Source organism: Phodopus roborovskii, unplaced genomic scaffold (assembly GCF_943737965.1).
Source record: "Phodopus roborovskii unplaced genomic scaffold, PHOROB, whole genome shotgun sequence".
NCBI lineage: Eukaryota > Metazoa > Chordata > Mammalia > Rodentia > Cricetidae > Phodopus > Phodopus roborovskii.
The window spans coordinates 1,891,990-1,919,049 of NW_026126576.1; the positions used below are offsets into that span (position 1 = coordinate 1,891,990).

The window sequence follows — 27,060 nt, forward strand, 5'->3', positions numbered from 1 at the left end:
AGGGTTTCCCTTGCTAGTTTCTTACTTCATGTGCCCTGGCACCTAAGGCACCAGGAGATGGTTTTCATAGAGGAAATCTGTGTTTTCAGATGTTCTCAGAGGAAAGAGCCACTTGATGTCTGTATTGCGTGTTTTCTCATTTAGTTATTAATATTTTCTCATTTACTCCCTCCCTCCCCTTTTCTCCCTCCTCTTCCCTCCATCAGGGTCTCATTTAACCAAACTGGCCTTGAGCTCTTGATCCTCCTGCCATTGCATCCCAAATGCTGGGAGGACAGGTATGTGCCACCACACCAAATTTTGCCATCATTTAAAACTGAGATGTAATTCACATATCATTAATTTATCATTTAAAAGTGGCTGTCTCTAGTATGTCTGCTAGGCTGGGCAGCCATCACTGCAATCTAATTAGAGGATAACTCCAGCCTGGGAAACAAGACCCGCCATTCTTAGCAGTTAGCTCTGTTTGCTTCCTTGTATTCTCTACTTTCTGTGGAGTAGACTTGCCTAGTGGATATTTCAAGTATCTGAAATGATACAATTTGTGATCTTATGTGCTTCATTTCTTTAATACAGCCTATTTCTCATATAGCATACTTCTTGCAACATTTGCTTTCTCCTTTCCTGGGCAAGTAGTAGCCTCATGCTAAGTTAGAGAACACTGTTTATGTTCCTTGGCTGACTTGTTTGATGCTTCCGTTATTTTAGCTATCATAAATAATGCTGCTATGACAGAAACTCTTACATAAGTTTTGGTATGAACCTTTGTGCCTGAGTAGAATTATTTGTTCATATGGTTATTTGCTGTTCAACCCTCTGAGAAGCAGCTGGGAACTTTCCTAATAGCTCATCGTTTTTCCTTCTATAATGATGTCTAAGAAGTTCAGGTCCCAGTTTTTCCACATCCTTGTCAACACTTGTTATTTTCTTTTTTTCTCTGTTCTTGGATGTGAAATGACCAATATATCTTACTTTTTTCATGGTGGCTTTTGGTGACCTTAATTAGTTCCTTTCCTCTTTCATTTAAAATTTGCATGCTGCTTTTGTCATTTTTATTGGCACCGTTTACTGAAATGAGCCTTCTCAATGACTAAAGGAATCTAAAGTAGTATTAGAAGCAGCTATGGTGGCACATACCTGTGTTTCTAGCTTTCAGGAAGCCGAGGTAGAAGGAACTGAGTTTGAGGCCAGCTTGAGCTGTGTAAGAAGACTCCATCTCAAATAATAACAACCATAAACAAGGTAGGTACTGCCTTAAAATTGGGATTGTTGCTCCCAAGGGAGGCCTCAGTGTATAAATGTCTATCATCATAGGAAGATAAAGAAGCCTCGACCATATAAATGTGCCTCTCCCATGTCTTTTTCCCTGTTACTGAGTTTTTCTTTTTCTTACCTTTTAAATCTTCACTCCATATACACTTTTGCTATGTAGTGTGAAAGGAGTGTCCCTGTATGGCCCAGCCATCTGAGGTACTTGAAATCCTGTAGAAAGCTGGGACAAACTATTTTGTATGTTTTTGTTTTAGGTGTATGAAGCACCATGGTGGCCAAAGCACCCATGCTAGAAAAGCTTAAATATAGGCAGATCTTCTTTCTTCCCATTCATTATATATAATTTAGTATTTAAAAAGAGAGAACATCAGTGGAAGTTCTGTTTTAAGCTCTCTAATGTTCTGTACATGGCCTTTTCATTGTAAAAGATAATTTAAGATTTATGACAATGTATATTTTTGTTACAACCTAAGGCTATTATCATGGGAAGTAACATATAAGGAACACATCACACATGCTCAGTGTATAGGTGCATATCATCATAGGAAGATAAAGAAGCCAGCTGAATGCTGAGATCATTGGAACTGGTGAATATTTGGGATGGGAAGTGTTCTTAACAGAGCTGGCAGAAGGAAATCTTTAGAAGATTGGAACAAAAAGATACATTTTTGATATATTTTACAGAAGTGTTTTAAGAGATTTTTCTAGATTTCATATAGCCTAGAAAGGCATACTAAACTGATTATTCAGGAAAAAGAAATAGGTGAGCAGTGTTGGAAGGTTAGGAGTATCTGTTGAAGTCTACTTGGTAACATACTGCACTGCTGGTTGATCATGGCATGCATGTTTGATAGGTAAGAACCAAGGGCCTTGAAGTCTTTCAATTTGAATCTTGGCTTTGGCAGTTTCATGATCACATTCTAGTAGGAGCACCACACAGTCCCTGCTGTTGTGAGGTTGGTAGAGTTATTCATCTATATCCTGCCTAGTACATAAAGGAGAACTCAATAAATATTAGCCTTATTGTTAGGTTTATAATTTTCTTACAATTTAATTAATACAGCTATTATTTGAGGAAATTGGTCTTTCCTTCACTTTTCATATAAACAGATGAGGCTTAAACAGTCAAAGAGATTTGACTGGATTGGCACCTCTCACCTAGGTTTAATTTGAGAGAAACTTGGCAATGTCTGAACAGGTTTAAGTTGTTGAAACAGTGGATGCAGGATGCTGCAGGCATCTAGTAAGCAGTGGCCAGAATGTTTCTGAATATTTCACAGTATGTAGTGTGGCCCCTCATAATAGAGAGTTTCTGGATCCAGATGTATGTATCACCAAAGTTGAGAAACGCTGGCCTAGAGTTGTGGGCCTCTAGAGAAAAACAATAGTATTAGAACCATCTTTTCTCATTAATATGCGTAGACTCACTGAAATTGTTACATTTCTTCACAAGACCTCATGGAGAAAATAAAGTTTTTGACAAGTCTCCCCACCAATGTCTCTTAACGCGACTGTCTGTGAAGAGACATGGTCACAAAGCGTTTAAGCAATAAACATAGGACACACCTGAGGGACTAGCCATCCATTATCATTCATCACTTATTTTTCTACCAATTCATTACAGGTCATTAACTCTGAGCTCTTCCTTAATGATTACTTATCCCACATGATGGATGTCCCACACTAGTGTGTGTTTACTTTCAGCTTTTGTTCTATCAGCCAACTGCTCAAATGAACTATACTGGCTTCATCCTGCGAGGGTCAGTGTTAGTCCTGACTGTAGTTTCCCGTCTTTTCGTGAATCTTTTGTGTGTAACTGTAGTTTCATTATTCCTTCCCATTGCAGAACTGGCTCTAGGATGGACCTATCCCTCAGGAGACTGTGAATTGAGGTTAAGGTTTAGGGACAGAAGAACCTTCTGTGAGTGTTTTCTCAGCTCTCAGGTTGATGATCATATGTTATCTTGATATGAAATGGTTTGTAGTGTTGGTAGGAAGTATCATAAAGTATCATTTTTACTGCAAATCTGAGATTAACTTACAAAAAGATTGGGTTTAATAAAATGACTAATTTTTTAAGATATCTATTTGAGAGAAATTGCTTTAATGACAGGAAGAAAGCACAGGTAGACACATACACACTCACATATACACACACACATACACGCACACACACACATACACACACACCTCTCAGAATAATGATTTGAAGGCTTTGACTTTCAGTAGTTTTCATTTTAAATCATGAAAAAACAAGACTGACTTCTGTGGTTCCTATTTTTATGAACTCTGTTGAGTTCATAAAATAACTCATCGTTATTTCATTAACCAGAAAATTTCCCACAGTGAGGAAGAGGTAAACCGTTTCCTGGGTGACGGGAAGTCCCTGTTTCAACAGTGCATACTCATGGATAAGCTGGGCCAGTACTTACATTTTTATTTCCGTTCTTGTCTGAATAAAAGACAGCCCATGAGACAGATTTTCCCTGTGCTCTGCTTATGTCCTGTGTGTTTGTGGAAGAACTTACATTCTTCTGGACCACAAACCACTCTCTGCAGCCACTCTGTGACCTCTGAAGAGTTCAAACAGTTCACATGCATATGTACTATCTCAGCAGTTGGATTCCTTCACTCGTAGGACAGCTAAATTCTGGAACTCTTTGTGAAGTTGTGAAAGCAAGTAAGCATCTGTTATGAGATGCCATACCATCTCCTAGTTGTTCCCCTCCATCTAATATCCCTTTCACGACCAACATACAATGCATCCTTATTTTTACATCTCTTTAAAGTAGGCACCGGTACCTGATACTACTCTTAGGTTTGTTGTTTTCACCATAACCTTGGGAAGTTCATTGTAGAACATTATAGAAGTGCATTACCATTTGTGGTCTGAAGATGTGCAAGACTTTTCTCTTGATCCTAGCATCTGTATCCAACTCCTGCTTTTCACAAGACTGCAGACTTTCAGAGAGGCCTATAAGGTCAGAGACTGTCCTCTGTGGAAGAGTTTGGCTGAGTGGAGGGTTGGCTTGATACAAGCTAGATTCTGCCAAGCTACACCATGTCCCTTGAATTTGCAAAGCTGTGAAGTGCGTGTTTTGTTTTTCAGAGCCAGGCAAGCACATTATTGTTCAGGAAAAGAGCTCATTCTCACTACACAGGTGTATGCTGCTACTTCTGAGGCTAGGTTCTCAATACAGGTTTGCCATGTGTTGGCTGTTCAGTAGAGACAGATGACACAGGACTCCACCACTGACTCTGTGCTTATCCTGTTTAAACTAATAAGGAAAATTGAGTCAATGCTATGACATAGCTTCTTTGCCTTGGAACTTTTTAATGGGTGTACAATTTCCTTTTGCCTTCTTAGCTAAGCATTTCAAATTAGAAAACTAATTTGTCTGTTGCCACATGTTTCTAAATGCCACATCTTTCTCATTTGTAATTTTTTGTTCTTATTCATAAGGAAACTAAAATCTTTTTTTTTTCTTTGTATCTTTGAGTCTTTTTATATATATATATATATATATATATATATATATATATATATATATCTTATGTATACAGTGTTCTGTCTACATGTTTCCCTGCAGGCCAGAAGAGGGCACTAGATCTCATTACAGATGGTTGTGAGCCACCATGTGGTTGCTGGGAATTGAACTCCGGACCTTTGGAAGAACAGGCAGTAATCTTAACCCCTGAGCTATCTCTCCAGCCCAGGAAACTAAAATCTTAAAGTAACTAGTAACTAATATCTTGGTGATTGTTTTGAATTTAACTAAAAGTTTGATAGTAGTCTGATAGTTTCAGCTCAATCCTTATGTTTTCCTCTGATTTGGATTATTTAAAGATTATTCTTTGTTTTCCTTTCTTTTTTAAAAAAATGATTTATTAAGATTTTATGTATGTGGTGCTCTACCTGCATGTAAATCTTTATGCCAGAAGAGGGCACTAGACCTCACTATAGATGGTTGTGAGCCATCATGTGGTTGCTGGGACTTGAACCCAGAACCACTGGAAGAACAGCTAATACTCTTAACTGCTGAGCCATCTCTCCAGCTTTGTTTTTCTCGAACCAAAAATTAGTGACTCATGCTCTGACTCTCTGATGTGGTGCTCTATCTAGTGACTCTTTTCTTTGACAGAAATTAAGAACACATGTGATCATGTATTTCAATCATTTTTTGTATTTGTTTGTTGTGATTTCTTCCCTTATTCCATCAAGGCAGGGAAAATAGCCACATTGTTCATAGCATTTTACCACTAAAGCATGATATGTGATAGACAGTAAATACCTGGAGAATTAAAAACACTTGGCTTGCATGACTACATATGTAGATTTGTAATTTATTCTCCCCATTGTAGACTGATTATGGGAAGTTCTGTTTTGCAAATTTTGGATGAATACATATGAATAGCACAAAACTTTTGAGTCATTTTCTCATTGTTTTAATTTTTTCTTTTTTAAAAAGATTTTTTTTGAATGTGTGTGTGTCTACCTGTCAGACTGTCTATGTGTGTGTATCTTTGAGAATGTATGTACGTCTCTATAGCTGTGTGTGTGTGTTTATGAGAGTATGCCACATGTGTACAGATGCCCATGAGGCCAGGATAGGGTGCTGTATCCCCTGGACCTGGAGTTATAGGTAGATTGGAGCCATCTGATATGGGTGCTGGGCTTGGGTCTTCTGGAAGAACAGTAAGCACCCCCAGCCATCTCTCCAGTTCCAGGTTTTTGGTTTTGTTTTTTGTTTGTTTTGTTTTCTTCAGTCAGGCCTTTGTTTGCTAATATCTCCCAGTTCCTAATATTAGTGATTGAATTTGGGGTCTCAAGCACACCAGCCAGCCCTGCCAAGCACCATCCTCCCATACCAGCCCAGGAATCCACTGGATAAGAGGAAAAACTTTAACTTTGGAAATCAGTCCTCAATTTATAATTTAAATGTTTTTTTTTTTCCTGGAAGCATACATTGAACCCTTTCTGTACCTAGTTACAGTTTTCTAGGCCTTTATAGGTGGATCATCAAAGCCATATGCAAAGAGTCCAGATATGCATGCTCCAGTCACCTTCCAGGCTGGATTCGCAGCCATTGATGAAGGGGATGATTCTAGTCAAAGACTTAAGACAAAGTGTCAGCTGCAGATCTAGGGAAGGCTATCTCAATAGGGCCTTTGATTCTTACCTTCATTCTCCATGAGGCTTCCCTATAAATAAGCCAATTCTAATGACTTAAAGATGTGGCTCTTTTCCTGAAGATTTCACGAGCCTGTGAACTTGAACTCAGAAGAACAATTATTGCTAGTTTGATTCCACGTGTATTTCCGACAGGCAAAAATGCAAGCCACTAAAATGAGCAACACAGGGAATGTTGATGCCCAGTTTCCCCTTGAAGATGGCAGCTATCATTCTTTCTGTCTGGTTCTTCGTTGGAGATTCTTATCTTGGCTGTAGAGATTGTTGTCAGTATTCAGCCCAGAGGACAACAGTCCAGGGGTCTGCTTGTCTTGAGGAAGTCCCCAGGGAGATATTTCTGGCTGGGCCAGATTCTCCTCTAACTGACATGATTTTACTGTTTCCAGGTTCTGGCTATTACAAATAAAACTGCTATGAACATAGTTGAGTGAGTATCCTTGGGGTATAATTAAGCATCCTTTGGGTATATAATCAGGACTAATATAGCTGGGTTTGAGGTAGTTTGATTCCAAGTTTTCAGAGAAACCATCATACTGATTTCTAAAATGTCTGTATAAGTTTGTACTTCCTGTAGCAATGGAGGCGTGTTCCCTTTGCTCCACATCCTCTCTAGCATGAGCTGTCATTTGTGTTTTTGATCTTAGCCATTCTGACAGGTGTTAAGGTAGAATCTCAGAGTCACTTTGATTATGATCTACCCAATGGCTACAGATGCTGATCATTATTTCTTTGAGTGCTTCTTAGCCATTTAAGAGTCTTTGGTTGAGAGTTCTCTATTTAGCTCTACACCCTATTGTTAATTGGATTATTTTGTTTTTTGATGTCTAGTTTCTAGTAGGGTTGGTGAAGATCTTTTCATTCTATAGGCTGACGTTTTGTCCTATGGACATTGTCCTTTGCCTTACAGAAACTTTTCCGTTTCATGAGTTTCCACTTATTAATTATAAATCCTAGTGTCTGTACTCTTGGTGTTCTATTCAGGAAGTTGTTTCTCCTGTACCAGTGCATTCAAGGCTATTCCCCGCTTTCTCTTGTTTTGCATTGGTGTGTTTTCTTAAACAGTAGAAATTTCTTTAGAACCATTTCAGAAATTGTTAAAAAGGCCAAGTAAACCCAAGCAAAAAATTGCCTTTTAAACAAAACAAAACAAAAAGCACAAGTCAGCAACTGGAACAGCAGTTTAGAAGATCAGAAAGATCAGCCATTAAGACACAATGTAATCCAAAGGCATACTAATTTGATATTGCTGGGGAACAAAGGTAGGAAAACATTGAAGTCTTTGTTTCGTGAAATTGAACCATCATGTTTCCAAAGAGCAAAATTTTGTCCAGTCAAATAGTTTAAACCATAACACCCAGTCGTTTCTACTCTAAGCCTGTGTCTCAGGCACAGTTTGTTGGTGTTGCCTGTGGTGATGGCAGGTGTGCTGTAAAGTGCTCTTACTGTGTCAGAACCAAGGCTGGAGTACAGTCACACATTGCAACACCGACAAGCTCTGCCAGAAAAACCACGCATTCAGTATGAATTTCATTTAAATTAAGTTACCCATGCGAATTCAGAACTCTTTTTACCATTGGCAAATTTTTGTGAAATCCCTACCCTCAGTGATGTGACCCCGTGTGAGTTTGTGAATCACAGTTTAAGAAGCTTGGATCCAAACTGAGGAATGCTAGGATATTATTTTCTTGTCTTTGGTGACTGGAGAATCTCCTCTTCAGTCTGATTGATATGGGATTCACACATATAGTTAAAGAATAATTCACACGAACTGTCATTGCTTTGATGGAATTAATGAGCAAATACTGGCAAATGCCTAAAGCAGATGATTTCATGACCTCTGTTTATTTTTTTTTCTTTCCTTTCTCAAGGGCAATTGATAAGCAATGACTTTTTATGTTGATTAAAGTCTATTAATAAATGAAAATGTAATTTCCTTTATTCTACCTGCATGGCTGAATTTGATGAACCTGGCTTGTCTACAACAACATGCATATAGGTAATACTTTCATTTACTAAGTTGGCAATTAAGAGAAAACACTTCATGCTGAACTTTTGTAGTGGATAAACCACATTGATTCCTTTATTTGGGTCAATGTTCTTTCTACAGCATTTGAGGAACTGACCTCAGCAAAGCAGTTAATCTTCTGGTGACCTACTTTGTAGTGCTGTGGGTACCATATTGCTTCTCTGGAGTCAGCCTAACATACTTCTTATTTAGTAGCTAAACCCAGTGGTTCTTTTGTCAAATACGGTGACAGGAGTTGAGGGAATCTTGATGGTACTCTCTGTTGGGTGATGTGGTACATTGGAAAGCTGCTTAGTGAATCTGTTTTTACTGATAGGATACACTGTTTAACATTAGGGTATACTAAGCTGGGGACATAGCTCACTCGATAGAGTTCTTGCCTAATGTGCACAAAGGCCTGGTTTTAACTTTCAGCATGACATAACTCAGGTGTGCTAGTGCTTACCCGAATTCCCAGCAGGCAGGAGGTAGGTCAGAAATCAAGGATACTTGTCACTACATAGCAGTTTCAAGACAAGCCTGGGATAAGACCCTGTTTCAAACAAGATTATAGTATGCTTTCCTAAGATATTTATACTCATTAGTAACTCAACTATTACTATGTAACTTCTTTATATAGTGGCTATGCTTTATCCCTGGGCATTTAGTCATGAAATAAAACTAATATGTATGTTTTAGATCAGTTGGGCATTTCTGTGAGTCAGATGGGCTGCTCTAAATTGCTTTAAGTTGTTACCTGAAGACAGATTCTGTTCCAGGAAAAGTGGGAGGGATGGTGACTTGTGCTTAAAACGGATAATGCCTCTGTCCTATGAAGCTCTCAGTCCATGAAGGAGGCAGAGATGAAGTCAGTAATGGATAGTAGTTATTAATTTATAGCTATAAAATCTGTTACATGTCATAGAAGAAGATTTGGTCTGGTTATGGTCTAACAAAGGTCTTCCTAAGAATCACAAGATTTTATTGTGATCCAGAGAAAGATGAGGGAAAGAGTATTTCAAAAAAGAAAAACAAAATGTAAGAAAACAAGGTTTTGAATGGTAGGGGAAGATGTTTTGCTCATGAACAGCAAGAAGACCAGAGTGACTCAAGCAAGGGCATCCTTTTGGAGCATGTTGTGGGAGGAGACTAGGAAATAAGTGAGAGCTCACACCTTGCAGGACTTTGACCATGCAGGTAAAGATTGAGAGCTTCACCCTACCTGCTATGGAAATTCCTTCCAGAATTTATGGAGTAACAGGGATTAGGAGGCAATGACTCACATGACTGCTATGTGACAAGTTCACTTGGACTGCAGTACAGAGAAGAGCTGAGCAGAAACGTGAAGTGAAGCAGGGAGTGTGACAAACATCCGGGGAGAATGGGTAAGTGGCTCCGAGTCTGAGTGAGGGGCTCTTATGACTTTAAGGATGCTGTAACCATGGAGTCTCAGCAAGGGAACAGTTTGAGATGAATTTAGCAGCAGTGCTGCATAGAGTGTGGGGAGAGAATGTTATAAAGAATGTAAGGGGTGTGACAATTCTTCTGTGCCCTCCATTAGTGACACAAAGTTCTGTGTGTCTAGTCAGTGTATTTTATAAGTGGATTAGGAGCACTGAGCAAAAGTCAATAACACTAGGGACTTTGGTGATAGTACCCAAGTGACTGAGAAGGTTGTGTGAAACTACATCTCAGAGAATGCCAATTTTATCAATTATAGGTGTCATCTGGATACCGTGTATTGAGTGGCCATAGAATAGTATGAGGTATCTGTTGAGGAGAGCCACAGGTATTTAAATTCATATGCTGGAGCTAGATCTGCTGCGTCATTGATCTCTTACCTGATCTCTCCCACATTAATCTGATGGGCAGTGTGGCCAAGGTGTCATTTAGGATGCCAGAGCAACAATTTTCTAAACAATAATAGCTGGATGCATTCAGGGGTCAAGGTTGCAATTCCCAGCTGCTTCTTTATGGTCAGATACATCTTAGACATTGGGTCCAACTGGTTTATCACATGATCCTTTTACAAGGCTGTTGCCTCATATTAAAGTATGATGTAATGGAGCTAGTGCACTTGGGGCAGGGGGAGAACTCCTAAGAATCACGTGACCATGTACAAACACCACCAAAGTAAGTACATCTTTCGTTGTAAGACATGAATGCTGTGTGAAGACATTTTTTTTGGCCTGCAGTGGAGCATCAGGCTAGCAGTGGTGTCTGATGCAGATGTTTACCATAGGATGATGTACTCTAGTTTGCTCTGTTCATAGGCTTGCTGAACTCATTCTGCCTTTTTTGTTGTTGTTGTTGTTTGTATGGCCTTTTAGCTATAGCTGAGCTATAGCCTTAGCTCAGATAACAGCCTAAGAAATTTCTATTACCAAGAAAAAATTTTGCATATTCTTTAGAGATTAAAGGTTGGCGCTTAGTATTCTAAGACTCAAGATGGCATTTTCACCAGTCTCCCAAAAGTACTCGTTTTAATTAAATAAGTAGGGAATCTTTGATGGGTTTCTTTTATTTCTTTTGCTTAGCTATCAGTTGCTCCAAATGATGACAATTCTACACTAATAAAACACAGAGATTCTGTTCCCACTAATGGTCTTTGTGGTTGAATGGATATTGGGACATGTCAGAAACATTTTCTAATGCTCACTGTCTGCTTTGCTTTCATTTTCTTTTATTTGTATTGAGTATTTATTGTAAACAAGTTCAACTAGTTTTAGTCCTCCACCCTGAATTTTCCAAAGCTTACCACCTTATGGTAAGATTTGGTACTGAGAGTGACTGACAGGAGTCTGTGTTCAGGAATAGCTTAGGTGGCTTTGACTTCTGCTAGCCAGTTCATTCCTTTACTAAGAACCAGCTCACATTCTATACTGAGTGCAGTAAGTTTCTCCATTCAGTTCTTGACACTTTTTATATGGAATTACATATGTGACTTCCATCTACCCTCTTTACCTTAAGCTAAAGCATTTTATTATTGTTCAGTATGAGTTTGGGCACCCCAAGGATTTATATGACAGCATTATGGTTATCTTTGCAAATTAAATAATAAAACTAATATTCAGAACAGTTTTTTGTTATCTTTGTTCTTTGTTTAGTTTTTTGTTTTTTTTCCATTCTTGATCTTTGGTCAAAAGATGAATCTTGTTTACAACTCTAGAAAAGATATGATTTCAGCACTACAATCAATAAAGGACTCAGGTTGCTTTAAGTCTTTTAGGGTCTTTCTTCACTTAAAAGTCCTCATTGGTGGCTGTCTATGATGGTGCATGCCTATAGCACCAATGCTCTGAAAGCTGAAGCAGGAGGATCAAGAGTTCAAGGCCAGTGTGGGCTACATAGTCAGAATATCTCACAGGAAAGGTGGAGTATTTCTCCACGCTGTACTAGTTACTTACAAGGGAAGGCATTTTCTGAATCTTTTAGACAGCAGGTATGTGTGAGTGCAGTTTCCCATGCGAACAGAGTGAGCAAGAGTCAGAGAGTGTCTGGAGAGATGACTCAGTACTTAAGAGCACATACTGCTCTTGCAGAGGACCTGTGTTCAGTTCTCAGCACCCACATCCAGTGACTCACAACTTGCAACTCCAGCTCCAGGGGAATTGATGCCTCTGACCTCTATGTACAGCTGTCTTTGTGTGTACATACTCACATACAGATATGCATATATAAGCACACATGTTTATAAAGTAATCTTTAAAATCCCTATTTTTTTTTTTAAAGGGGTGAGTATGTATTAATATGTTATGCATTGACTTCAAGATTCTACTAGTGCCTTTTATATTTATGTGTTAAAATGAACAAGGAGGCTTTGAAAACACTGCTTTCGGGCTGGGGAAAGTGTCCAGTCAATAGAACCTAAGGACCTGAGTTTACGTTCTCTAGAATCTACACAAAAGCCAGGCATTATGGCCTGTGTCTGTAGTCACAGCACTGGGGAGGAAGGTATATCCCTAGAGTTCCCTGGCCTTCAAGTCTACTGTAATTGATGAATTCTGGGCTGAGTAAGAGACTGTGTGTGTGTGTGTGTGTGTGTGTGTGTGTGTGTGTGTGTGTGGGCACACACTCACACACCACTCAAACCCATTATTGCTGTCTGAGATTTGAATGATGGATTTGGGTTAAAGTAGGGTACTGATAATCCTATCGAGCACCTGGAGGTGAGACTTCATGCTCTAAAGGTAAGGTATTTTATGAGTGTTTACATGCTAGAGTTGTCATTATATATCAAGGAATATAGTTTGATATACAAGGAGTGCTGTGCCACTGGCTGTTGACTGAACAAGTTTGATGGTCAGTTTCAAGAGAAATCTATGGTTCTGAGACCCTGTGTATAGGGACTGTGAGCATGAGAGGTGTACTACTTCTTGCCATCTTAGTCAACTCACTATGTAGTGTCAATAGTCTCACCCATAAAATGAGGGCCTTGGTTAAATGCAATGAGGGTACTTGTATAGTGACTGCATTTTGCTGTTCTCTAGTATGTTGATTCAATGATCCAGCATATGAGATATCTGTAACAAGAATGGTTTCCTGCCTTGTTGCCATCCATCCCTACAGATAATCAAATTAGTGGACATTTGTTCAGAGCTTGTCCTATCATTGGCTAGTCAACCCAGAAGAATTTATTTGAGAGAGAGAGAATGACGATATGCATATTTTTATCATCTGTGAAGTACAGAGGAAGGGCTGGGATGCAGTGATAACCACCTTGGACCCTGTATAAGCCACAAAAATGTAGATAGAGGGTGATATGATACAGTAGCTGTGCAAAGCAAAATGCATGGCACTGTAGCTATGCGACCTGGAGACTAAAATGCTTGTGAAGATGCCTTTGCCTCTGACCTGTTCTTTGTTCTAGAGATGCAGCCATATTCACTCTTATCACTGAACTACTATGAGATCTCCTTCCCCACATTCCCCTCAGTGGGTTTCTGTTCCTTGGTAATTTCAAATGCTTTGAGTAGATCGTTAGGTCAAGAGACACTTTTCAGTAACCAATAGGGCAATACTAAAAATAGAAATGGGGTAGAACAATAAGCTAAATAGTGCAATGTTGTGGAAAGAATGAGGATAGTAAATTATAGTCTTAGCCCTGTCCCAAAATAGCACTACGACCTTATCTGAGGTGCTCGACACTACCAAGGGTTGTCTAAAATGGGAATGGTGCAATCTCATAGGGATAGTGTCATGAAAAAAAAAATAGACTACGGTTGTAGAAATGCTTTAGGGATGCAAAAGGGCATGCCAGTGAGGGGTTCTCCTTGTTAGCTATTTGGAGATTGCTGACTTTTAGATGTTGGTTTTGAGCTGGTGAAGGGTATCCGGTTGCCCCCTTTGTCAAGTGTTCATTTCTCTGTTGAGTTTTTTTTTTTTTTTTTTTTTTTTTTTTTTTGCTTTGTCTGCTTTTGATAGTCACAGTCTGATTGTTCTCCCAATGACTATTATTCATTCTTATAGTTTCTGATTGTTTAGTACCTAGATTGGCTCCAAGGTTTCAAATATATATTCTGAGGTATCCTCAGAATTTTTTCTGTTTTTAACACAAGTAGAAGGACTAGATATCTATGTGCTATGGATTAGTGACCAAGCATTCTTTGGTTTCACTCCATGTACATGTAAATAGCTTGGTTGGTTGGTTTTCTTGTCCTTTATTGTCACATGTTGTCTCTCAGTCACTGAATTGAGGATAATGGGAAAAGTAAGTGTCAAATATTCTGGGTGGAAGAAAGTTTTTCCTGATTGAGCATGCTTAGTATCTGTAGAGATGAGCCCAGAGTTAGATGCTGTTTCCTTATTTGGAGATGTTGCTGAGGTCCCCTATCAACACAGTAAGGTAGCTGAGGAAAGGTGAGGTAAAATAACAGGGCTCCCCATTGGTGCAGTGTGCTTAGACTCTGTCCAATATTTTACTTCCTTTCTGCTCTTACACCAAGTGAAGTATATGGCTCCTTCCAGGAAGTACTGCTGTATCTGAGTACAATGGGACACGAAAGTAATTCTCTTTTTCCAATACCACATACAAATTCAAGTTTTGCAAGGGGATTATTGATGGATGTTATTTGTGGAAAGACCCAGGCCAACGTTCTTTGCAGTTCACATTGCCTTAGGGAGAAAGTAAGGTTATCTGTCTCTGTGTTAGAATTCTCCTGGGTCCTTAGCAGGTTTCTGGGGTCTCTTCAGATCCCAAACATTTGAGTTTCCTTTAGAGGAGATTTTTGTTTCACTCAGGAAAGTGTGAATGGAGATTCTAGCAATGTTTTTGGAAAAAATTCACTGACAGGCGGTTAGAGATCATAGTATCAAATCAGGGGACCAGTGAGTTTTAGAGCTCTCTCTCTCTCTCTCTCTCTCTCTCTCTCTCTCTCTCTCTCTCTCTCTCTGTCTCTTTCTCTTTCTCTCATTATTTTTTGATGGGTGTCATTGAAAAAAGAGGAGAGGACATGTAAGGCTGCTATGCACAATTCTGATATGTACCATACCAGGTTTTGGAAGAGGCTTGGCTAATCAATTCACTTCTGTGGGTCCATTGAGAACCTCAGTAACTAAACAAGAACACCACTGTCTCTAGAAGGTAGGAAATGCACATAGGCAATGGTTCATTGTTTCATCTGATCCTCCTCAAAGGAAATGGCAGGAGAGCTCATGGAAACTAGAAAGAGTGCTATGCTATTGGCCAGTCAGCTGCATATCTGGACTGCTCTTGCTGTCCTTCCATGGACATGGGTTGTTTTCCCAAAATGTAGTGAGTTGACAGTGCCTCGTGATATTAGCCTTAGTGTATATTATATAATGTTACTAAATAATTGGTTGCTTGATTTATTTAGTAAGTCTTCTAGTTGCATATTTTAAAACATATTTTGTTACATTTAATTGTGTGTATTGTGTGTGTGGGTATTAGACACTTGTGTGCATTCATGGAGGTCAGAGATAACTTTTGGGAGTCAGTTCTCTTTCTACCAGTGGCTTCAGGGGATTGAACTCAGGTCATCAGGCTTGGTGGTGGGAAGTTTTACTTTCTCTGCCATCTCAGCAGCCCTCATTCCATATTTTTAAACTATTACTTTTATTTCTTTGTATAACCTAAAATGTTGCTATTGTTATATATCAATGAGATGTATCAGATATTATTTCTAATACTTCATGTGAAACATGAAGCAAACTCCCCTTGCAGTCACATGGGATCCACTCAGTTCCCTCAATACTACTGTGTGCTAAGACATGTCAGATGCGTGGGTAGCAAGTGAAGCTCTCTAGCTGTGGTGTCCAGGGCTTTCGTTAGAGTTCATATAACAACTCTGTGAGCTGAGTCAGATCAACTACCCCGTTTCTAGAACCTCCTCCATAGTCAAAAGAAGAGTTGACCCTAAACCATGCTGTTAGGATAACTGGATCTGGTAAGTACATATAGAGTGGTTCAAGGCCCTACAGTTACATAAATAGGTAGTCACTATAGGTAACATGAACCAAAACCTCAGATATGTAGAAACATGTAGCAAGCAGCAGTCCAATGTAGATTTTTTTGAGTTTAGAGGTTAATTCTTGGAGCCACTCTTCAAGACAAGCAACTCTTGGCACCCTCTAGGGTTGAGCAACTCTGTTGCTGAACTGATAGTTTCCCTTCCCATCCACTGTCTAGTAATCTGCCATTGGAAGCTGACCATTGTGAATGCCGAACCTGTCAGATTCTGGATTTTTATTTCCCCTTGAAGAATGTGGGTGTCCTCCCAGTAATCTGTTTGCTTGTTGACTACTTTGATTGTTTTCAGGATGATTTTTAAACTACGAGGTTAGCTCTACAGCAGTCTTGCTTATTGTCTCTGTTCCTTCTTCCTCTCTCTGTCTGTGTGTCTGTCTGTATGTTGTCTGTCCCTGTATAATGTGTATGTGTGTGTGCAGGTAGATGTGTGTGCAGACACATGTAGAAGCCAGAGGACAGTTTGCTGTTGTCCTCAGGCTCCCATTCTACTTTATTTTTTGAGACAAGATCTCCCACTGCCTGGAGCTTGTCAAGTAGGCAAGCTGTCTAGGCTGTGAGCCTCGGGCATCTGCGTGTCTTCTTCCCTGCAGTGGGATTACAAGTGTGTGTCACCACACAGACTTCTAGGGATGGAACTCCAGTCCTTAGGTTTACAGAGCAAACACTTTGCTGACTGAGTCATCTCCCCTGCCCCAGTTCTCTCATTTTCTGGGGTCTTACTGAATATTCTAGGTTTAAAGAAGTCTCTCCTCTGCAGCAGGTCTCAATCTGAACATCTTCTATTCTACTGTGATTTCTGAGAGAACTTCCTGGTGGGAGATGTCATTCTGTAAATATGTTTCTCATATTGGTTAATGAATAAAGCCCTGTTGGCCAATAGGAAAGCAAGATAGGCGGGATTAGGAGACTAGGAGGATTTGGGAAGAGGTAGGAGGAGATTCAAAATGTAGTACCAAGAGAGCAATCCTGATTGCCTGTTCTTTTTCTAGTAGGTGTTCTTTTTGTAATTAATTATTCTCTTACGTATTACAGTATTACATCTTGGCCACGGTTTCCCCTTTCTCCTTCCCTCACAGTCCTCTCTCACATCTACTTCTCTGTTTGCTTTCAGAAAAGGGCAGGCCTTCCAGGGATATCAACCAAACTAGTAGGTGTTCTTTGCCAAGTCCCAGAAAGCACATCTGTTGATATCTAGCTAAAGCCTATAGGGAACCTCTATGAGGTTTTCCAGATCTTCTTATTGTTACATTAGGAGGAAGCTATGCTTATCTCTATGGTGCTTCCCTAAAGCACAAAGTAGGTATAGAGTCCATGTTTGTCAGTTGAACACAGGGATGAACTGTAGTCTTGGCTTCTAAGTGACAGATTTTGGTGTTCCATTTGGGACACATTGTATTTAAGTAACTCTTGTGTGGATATGTTAATTACTACTTTATAATTGGATTTGAGGTCGAAGGTAAGTCTATTTTCAAACTATGGAATGGGGTATGGGAATAGCCCAGTGGTAGAGTGCTTGTCTAATGTGTGAAGCCCTGGGTTTCCTCTTCAGCAGCAAACAAACAAACAAACAATTAAGAGAAAGAGTTTGCTCTTAAAGGAAGCAGCACAATATTCTGTATCACTAGTTACTTAATTTACTAAACGATTTGAAACATGGCAGCTGGGGAGATGGTTAAGTGTTTTCTGAGTGGGTCTGAGGACCTGAGTTTGGATCCCCAGCACCATGGTAAAGCTGTTGGGTGGCTGTAATCCTCTTAGTGGCCAGGTATGTACAGGGAGATCTCTGTGACTTGCTGGCCAGCCAGCCTAGCTGAGTTAGTGTGCTCCAGATTTAGTGAGAGATCCTGTCTCAAAAAAATCAGTTGGACCATGAAAGAGGATGACATTGCCCTGACGTTGCCCTCTGGCCTCCATGTCTACCCACGTACGTACGTACGTGTGTGTGTGTGTGTGTGTGTGTGTGTGTGTGTGTATGTGTGTGTGTGTTTGTGTTTGTATGTGTGTGTGTATGTGTCTCCACGAACACATATACAACATAACGATACACGCAAATACAGAACATGATTGCAAGTTTAAATGCTTATGGAGAAATTCAGAGATTGAGTTGTTTAGATGGAAAGAAGTAATTGTCTACCCCTTCTCCATCCTGATTGAAAGGTTAAATTTTCAGTAAGGTAACTTCTGAGAAGAAAAAAATAAGTGTTTATATATATTATCACTACAGTATTCAGGAAAGGCAACTGTGCTTATTGAGTTCAAGGTCAGATGGGAATAAATACTAATGAAAGCACTTTTTCTAAATGTTATGTGAAAGACATAGAGCCTCCTCAGTAGTAGCTGTGCTTCCTTTGACTTTCCTCAAAAGCCCACCCTAAACAAGGCTCAGCTCTGCTTTCCCCCTCTTTGCAAAGACATTGCATCAAAAGAGGCACTAATTTAAGCTCTGCTAACGTCCAGATGTAGCAGCTGGCAGATTGAGGTTCAGAAGGTCACCGTTTGGAACTGCTTAAGCAGGACAACCTTGCTGCTGTGGTTGCATGTCTGAAGTTGGCAGTTCTTTTGGGCCAGCCTCGTTCCATTACAACAGATGGGCTACAGAGTAGCTGGCCAGAGAGAAGCTAGCGTGTGAGCTTGTCTAAGGGGTGAGACACCACCCAAAATAGCTGCATCTCTTGACAATAACCATGACCTCCCAAGCAGAACAGTTTAGCTTGTGTTGGAAGGGAGAAATCTTAAGAGTTGCATTTTCTGATATGGCAGGCAGCATTATATAGAGGTAGCCACCCAGTCCTTGAAGTATAGGTGGCCCTAATTGTGCTTGTGAGGCTAAAATCCATAGTAGATTTCATAGATTTATATTTTAAAAATGTAATATCCTGTTTTTATATTTTTACTCTCTTGACATCTTTGCACATGTACATAATTTACCTTCATCATAACAGCCACTTGTTAATCATTTATGCGTTCATATTGAAGTAGTGATTGAAGCCTGTTGAGTTACACATGATAATCAGGATGATTTTTACCTCCATTTTTGTTTTCCCTTTTAATATGCTTCAGGAAAGTATGTATGTGCCTGTTTCACTTCTGTTTCTGCTAAAGAGAGGTCCTGTGGGAGCATTTTTTACTAGGAACATGCTTAGATGCTTCCAAATTATACTCTGATTTTTAGTGTTGATTTTGGAATCCATCATTGAGTATGGAACTAAATCCTTTGGATTTCCAAGCTAGTCTCTCAGTAACCTCTAGTACATATGCAATAATGAAAACAAGAATGCATTTTTTTTTCAGTTGAAAAAGCAATTTATAGAAATCATGAGCTTTGCAGAGCTAAAAATTCATTCTCATTGTTTTATTTTTAAGCTCTATTTTAAGTTTCTGCCAGGACAAAAATGTTCAACCCCTTTTGAGTTCTGATGTCCTGGTAAAACTTCTTTGTGAATCTTGGGGATGTGATAGAATTGGCACAAGAGAAAATTAATTTGGTTGGGATCCATGAATGGAGCGGAGGTAATTTACCTGCCTTGCAGAGCCAATAGTAATCCATCACGGTAGAAGTCTTGCTAGGTTGCTGGGCTGCCCAACACCTTCTGCTTCGGAGAGCATCATGTCAGATCCCAGTCCTGTAGAACCCTGCTTTTCTGCATTAGAATGAAGCATGAGCACAGAAGTAGACTGTGACTGTAAGTCATGGGCCTACACACACAATAACATTGCATGTCTCTAGCCTTCTTTATGTATGCATGCATTTGTACACATTGTGTGTTCTGCAATAAAATTAAATGGGGTTTACCACAGTCCTTTTTTCTTCCTACTAGTTGTAGGGTATTTTCCTACCCCTTATTTTCTAGTAATTTGAACTCAAAACTCACTGCATCAGGGCACAGTCTTGTCAAAGTTGAGTCAATACCAGGGACCTTCAGTTCTGCTTATCACATGACACCAGGCACTGTGATATAATTAGAATAACATGCCTGACCCCCATCCTCAGACTTCCCACTCTTTCACCTCTCCCTCATGACGGAGGCCCAGAATTCAGAGCTGGTTTGGAGGCTATGTGTAGAAGTGCATTCCAGAGCACACAGGCTAAATGGGCTATAAATAGCATCTGCCCTGACAAAGCTGGGATTTTCTCAGCTGTGGAGACATTGAGGCCTTTGTTTTATAGTTTGCTGCCCCCCTCAAGCTTGAGTCATAAAGCCCCAAAAAACTAATGAGGGTGCTGAAATGTAAAATCTAATTGGTAAGATGTATGGGAAACAATGAATGAGCAGGACCCTAAGCCGCCACTCAAGGCCACTTCCCTATGGCGGCCCTGCCACTTGCGCTTGCTCACTTTGCATGGTATCGTTTCAGTCCTTTGTTGTTTCTTCCAGAAAGATCAAATTAGACTTGGTTTGGGTGGGGGTGTACAACCATAGAGGTTAATATAAGGATCCTGAATCCTCCATTTAGAATAGGGGAAGAGTCCATGAACGAAAACGTATGTTTTATTTTCTTGATTTATATGTGTGTGTGTATGTATAATGTACATATGCTTGATTACATATATGCAGATATAAAATCAGTTATATATACCAGATTATATATGTGTACACATACACAATTGTTTCTATATGTGTATAAACATATGTATATATAAATATATGTGCTCTATCATACTATATTAGGACCCTATATTTCAACATGACATATTCTACATATGTTATTTCTACATTTCCACACAACATATTATCTACTGTGTCATAGATAATATTTAATATAGCATATGTATATTAAATATTTAATATAGTATCGTTCATTAGATATTTGATATTATAATGTGCATTAAATATTTAATATGGAACATGCATATTAAATATTTGTATATGATACATATATAAAACCCAAAATATTTTGCTGCTATATTCTGAGTGTATATGTAGTAATTTATTTATCGAAGTATAACCTGCATTTGAATGGCCCTGAGGTAAGAATGGCTTTTATATTTATCATTTTTCCTGGTTATCTGAAATTGGAGAGTCAAGAAACAAGAACAGGCAATAAAGAAAGATAGACCAAGCATGGCCCACTACACATAAATTATGTCAGTGGTCAGTGGCTTTCTACCCCTGTACCCAAAAAGCTGCCTTCTGCCTGCTGCCTGTACTTGCTGTTAGAGTCATCAACAAACCCATCATTTCCCTTATTAATTTCCCAATAGTTTTCTTTCTATCCCTGATTCTATCATAGGTACTGGGAAAGTAAAGTTTACAAAGCAATGCCTCTGCCTTCACAGACCTTTCATTCCTATGAAGGAAGAAGACCAGACCTGTCAAGTACACAGAAATGAGAAACTGATAAACACTGGGACAGAAAGCAGGGTGTGAGGCAGGATGTCACTTCCCGAGGAGGGAGGTCTGTTGGCTCAGTCTCTGCTTCCCTTTTTGCTGTGTGCTGTGGAATGGTGACTAAGCGATTTTCCAGATTTTGAATTCATCCATTCCCACCCCCACAACACACCATGTGCTTGCTTTTCCTTGTCGCTTCCTTATTTTTTGTTTTCTTTCTTCCTCAAAGTCGTCTCTGTCCCAGGTCAAGCTCATCATTCTCCCATTTTAGCACTATCAGTTAGTGTCTCTGAGGTACACCCATTAACATCTTTTTCTTCTGTGCTAGCCTTTCCTGCTAGCCTTTCCTGCTAGATGAAGCTGTGCTTCTAGCCTTGTTTTTGTAGTAATGAGCCCAGGCTACCTTAACAAGCTGTCTGGGCCAGGTGGCATACATAACAGATATTTATTTCCCCTGACACTGATGTCTAGAAGTTCAAGGTCAGGGTGCTGGCAGACCTAGTTCCTAGAGAATGTGTTCATTTTGCTGTTACCTACCTTCTGGTTGTGTCCTCCCATTGCCTTTCCTGAGTGCAGGAGGATGTGTGTCTTCCTCCAGAGAAGGTACAAGTCCATCTAAACCTTCCACCCTTGACCCCACCTATATCTGATAACTCCATAGCCCCCTTTGTTTGGGGCAGGGGAGACTCCCACATGTGAATTTTAGGAGCCTATAAATAGCTCATAACAATGGTTTGATTACTTCTTTATTCTGGAAACACCAGTTTGGGCTTTTGAAATTCCTTTTGGTATAAGGGTCTTCCCAGATGTGTTCTCTAGAAAGTGAGACATTTTTGCTTGCATTCAGTGGACTGAACACATATGTGTGACTCGTCTTTATTTGGGATCCTTCCTGCTGTTAGAATGCTTTGTTAACTACCAGATCCCTGATGCTGCTTTCATAAGCAGTCACAGACTGATTTGTTTTGTGGTTCAGAATATGCCCTCTAGCCTGTGTTTTGGCTAGCAGAATGACCAGAACAGGGACAGAAGGCCACGGCTGACACATCCTGAACACGTGCAGGCCTGAAATGGTCTTCTTTCAAAAACAGTTACAGCAGTCATGTAAATGGCTAAGTAAAGGTCAAATATGAGCACATTATTCATGTTTCAGTTAGAGATTTGATATCAAAAGTCTGTCAGCATTTGTCAGAAGACTGGTCCTGCCAGTGGCTGTACCAGCCTGAACAGCATTGCCACCAATGGCCATCAGGATGAACTCAGAATCTAGTAGGAGGATGTTTGGGATGGATCACAGGACACAGGAGCTCCACACATGACTCAGAAGCCATTGCATGATTCTGGCCTGTTTACATCATGACAGTTCTCCTCCCACAGAATCAGTTTCATCACCAGTGATGAGGGCAGCTCTCAAAGGAATGTCTGTGGCATAAGCATATGCATGTCTACAGTATGATGGGCTCTTAGAATTTAATATGGTTGCTTGATGTAGGTATGTACCTGGAAAATACATGTTGAGGGACTTATGGAGATGGCTCTGTTGGTAAGATGCCTGCCACCCAAGCATGAAGACCTGATTTGGTTCTGGAGCAGCCATGTAAATTGTCATAGATGGTGGTGTTTTCCTAGATCAATCCCTGCAGCTTTGTGAGCAGCCAGTCTAGCCAGTCTGTGAGCTCCAGTTTCAGTGACAGGCCCTGTCTCAAAAAACAAACCATGGTGGAGAGTGAGTGAGGAAACCAGACTTTGACCACTGATTTCTACATGGGTTACACACATGAACATATACCACACACATACCACAAACACAAATGAGTATACTATGCACACATAAAAAGGGGGGAAAACAAACTTAAACGACTAAAATTTACCCTTGACTCTCTGAACTATGAAAATAAGTAAGGCCCTCTAGATAGTGCAGTGTTCAGCTGTGTCAGATGGGCCTGGACCTTGTTGACGACACAGTGTTCAGCCAGGTGGGATGCTGGAGAGACATTGCAGGAGGGAGGTGTTTTCCTTCTTCCGTCTGGGTGTATGCTCACTTGTCTTCAGCAGCATTCCTGGCTTCCCCAGCATGCTCACTTGACTTCCAGAAATCCTCTGGCTTCTCCGTGGCTTGGCTCTGGCTGGTAGCATGGAAAAGATCGCCAGTGGCTGTTTCCTGCAGTGGTTGTGACTTGTTTCTCTCCCAGCTCTCATGGCATGGGTGGCTTTTCATAGTCAGGGTCTTTCCATTCCTTCTCTGCACACTACTAAGGTTGTTAGCATCTTCCCTTGACATTGATCCTTGGGCTGTTATGTAGCTGGTACCTTTGTTGGAACAAGTTTCCATGGCCAGATTTACCTGGCAGCCTAGAGGATGAGTTCTAGTAAGATCCACAGATGAAGCATCACTGCAACAAACCTCCGCTGAGGAGGGGAAGGCCTTAACATGAATCCTCACTCAGAAGCAGGTAATGACTGCTCCTTCTAGCTGCCTGTCCTGTATTCTTTAAGGCTCCCTTTGTCTCTTCCCAGCCCATCTCTTTCTGTAGCCAATAATATCTTCTGTCAGACATCCATTTCAAACTACTATGTTCCTTCCTCTGGCCTGAATTTTCACACTGTGGCCCATCGATAGACTTAGGTTCTTTTCCTGCATTGTGTGTCAGTCAGCTTGTCATTGCTATCACGTGTACCTATGACAAATCAGTTATAGGAAGAAAAAGCTTATTTTGGCTCTTAGTTTTGGAGGTTTAAACCTGTGAGTGATTGGTCTCTTGCTTTGGGTTTCTGCTGGAAGACCACAGAGAGAGTGCATGGTGGGTCAGAATGCTTACCTTCATGGCTAGGAAGAAAAGAGAGGAAGAAGAAACTGGGGCCCCAACCCCCCACTTAAGGAGCATGTGCCTGATAACCTACAACTTTCTAGGAGACCTTGCCTCTTACAGTTCCCACCTCTTCCTATTGGCACGTGTACTGGCTGGTTTTGCGTCAACTTGACAGGAGCTGGAGTCATCAGAGAGGAAGGAGCCTCAGTTGAGGAAATGCCTCCATGAGATCCAGGTGTAAACCATTTTCTCAATTAGTGATCATTGGGGGAGGGCCCAGCACATGGCAGGTGGTACAATCCCTGGACTGGTGGTCCTGGGTTTTATAAGAAAGCAGGCTGAGCAAGCCATGGGAAGCAAGCCAGTAAGCAGCTCCCCTCCATGGCCTCTGCATCAGCTCCTGTCTCTGGGGGTCCTGCCCTGTTTGTGTTCCTGCCCTGTCTTCTTTCAGTGATGAATAGCAATGCTGAAGTGTAAGATAAATAAAAGTTTTCATCCCCAACTTACTTATTGGTTATGGTGTTTCAGCACAGCAACAGAAATGCTAACTAAGATAGCACCACTCTAGAGAACAAGATGAGGGTTTTAAAGAGACATTTGAGATGCAAAGTGTAGCATAAGAACAAGTAGAGGGGGTTCTAGTGGGCTCAGGCAAAGAAGTCCGCATGTAATGGTGCATGTATGTGCTGTTTGGCTGAGTAACTTAAGCTTTGGAAAGTCTCTAGCAAGCAGTGCAGGGAGAACATGTTGCTTCTGATTGTCCTGGGATAAGACATCACAAACTGCCCATCTTGCCTGTATTGGGAGCTTTCAGGAGGTGTGAACCAGGCCGATGAGGGGCCCAGTTGGTTTTGGGGCCTATCAGCAGAGCTGTTTATCTGCACTGATAATCCTGAGTGATTGAATGGACCATCAAGGGTTGACTGCTTCTCCACTTGTATCCTGAGATAGGGCTGCAGGCAGGCCTCTTTCTGTTCCTCTTTCTGTGTGGGTTCTGCAGCAGCATGATAGGGTAAGTGTCACACCCAGCAAAAATGAGACAGTACTAGAATGGGCTGCTCTGAGCATGGTCTGGTTTGATGCCCGAATGTTGGAGGTTGAAAGATGACCACAGGTGAAATTGGGTGCCTCACTCTCAATGTGTATGTACCTTCTCTAGAAAATTCCCTTCAGTCCATCTGAGTTTTTCTCATCTTCCTACAGTTACTGTTTATAAATCTTGAAACAATATACTGTGTTCCTTATTAAAGAATGCTTTGGGACTGAGGGGATGACTTAGTGAGTAAAGCCTGAAGAAGGAGTTTGGATACCCATCACGCATATGAATGTTAGGCTGTGTGCTGGCCCCCTTGTAATCCCAGCTCTCCTCAGACAGAGATGGGAGATCCTCAGAACAAACTGGCTAGCTTAACTACCTAATCTGTTCATTGCTTACTTGTCCCTATATCAAGGATGACCAGCTTCTAGCCCACGGGCAACACACTTTCCAGGAATGAATGCTGACCACTTCATCTGTTGATAGCAGCATCATATCATATTGCTATGTCAAAAGGTCTGACAGCCCTGACTTAGGTACATCCTTCCTTCTTGTATATGCTTATTATCAACCTCTCTCCTCCACTCTCCCCCTCCCACTCCCCTTCCTTCTGTCCCCTCTCTTTCTTGACCTTTACATGAGCTACAGTGCCAAACCAGTATTCAGACAATATACCAAATATTCAGAAAACCTAAGTTTGTAAGGTAGGGGTCCAGGTCCCTGAAAATCTCGTTTGTCAGTAAGGCATGCCTGGGCATCTGTGGTGGGCATCATGTAACACCCAAGGAACCCACAGAATGGATGCTTCAAGGTGGCGGTCTTGGATTCTGCTGCTAAGAAATGCGTGTGAGAATTCTAATTAAGACCATCTTTGCCTTTATGTGCAGCTGGCCTCAAGCTATGACTTGAGGCCCCAGCACCAGGCTAATCGGAGCTGATGCTATGTGTAGTTTGTTCCACTCTGGAATGCACATTGCTTGGGCTTTGGGAAAATCATTAACTCTCCTTGGCTTAAGGAGCTTTGACGAGAGATTGTAGGATTATGTGTGTATAGTTTCAAAGGTTGTATTTTAAGATGAATAATTTAAGAAGATTAGCTAGCATCCTTCATTAATCTGCAGCTATTTTAATGATAAAAAGGACAACCTACTTTCATCCCAGAAGAGCAATATGACAGTTTTGCCTATAGATTCTTTCTAATTAAAGTCTGTGTCAGTTGTAGGAGGTAGCTTCAAGTAGATGATGTGAGCAAACATGGAACTGATGAAGGACAGTATCTGTGGCCAACATGTACACAAGCTTAGCAGCTTTTCAAAACTTTACCATACTAGTTTGCACAATAAATATGCTTCTGTAGTGTCTCGGATACAGAAATGCAGACTATAGTCATAAAGAGACCATATCCTAAACAGATGAATTCCACAATTACTGTACATAGATGAATCTAGTGGTAATTGTTCTCCTCAATGTAAAACCTGTTATAAAATGAACAATAATCTGACTTGATTTGTGTGTTTAAAACCTGGCTGATTTTGGTCTGAAGCCTAATCAAATGTTAACTTACTTTAGATGTGACATCACAAGTTTCATGGACTTGCTAATTTTATTCCTTGGTGGTTCGTATAAGTTAGGGTAGGAATTAGCAGCTGGCAGAGAACTAATTGTTTCATTATTAGTTGGAGAACAAAACATTGGCAGTGAATTAAAGGATGAACTCAAGTGGGGCAGGCATGTGCACATGTGTGTGCGTGCGTGCGTGCGTGCGTGTGTGTGTGTGTGTGTGTGTGTGTGTGTGTGTGTGTGTGTGTGTGTTCTCAGAGTGTCTCTTTAAAGTAGCACCCACAGCCTGGACCGAACTGCTTTATGAACCAGATCTACAAAAGACATGGTTAACAACATATACAGCAAACAGAAAGAATCCCTGGAG

General features: G+C 40.5%; 1 protein-coding gene across 14 annotated transcripts in view; it reads left to right on the top strand.

Annotated features, from left to right (window-relative positions):
• Positions 1–27,060, top strand: part of Mitf (melanocyte inducing transcription factor) — a 211,242-nt gene that overhangs the window by 56,667 nt on the left and 127,515 nt on the right. Inside the window, exon 1 of one of the 14 annotated variants that reach the window (XM_051203501.1) lies at positions 9,836–9,853. The exons of the other annotated variants lie outside the window; for them this stretch is intronic. The gene's annotated coding sequence lies outside the window, so the exon portion shown is untranslated. Of the gene's footprint in view, positions 1–9,835; positions 9,854–27,060 lie in introns of those variants that run through there. 14 annotated transcript variants of the gene reach the window in all.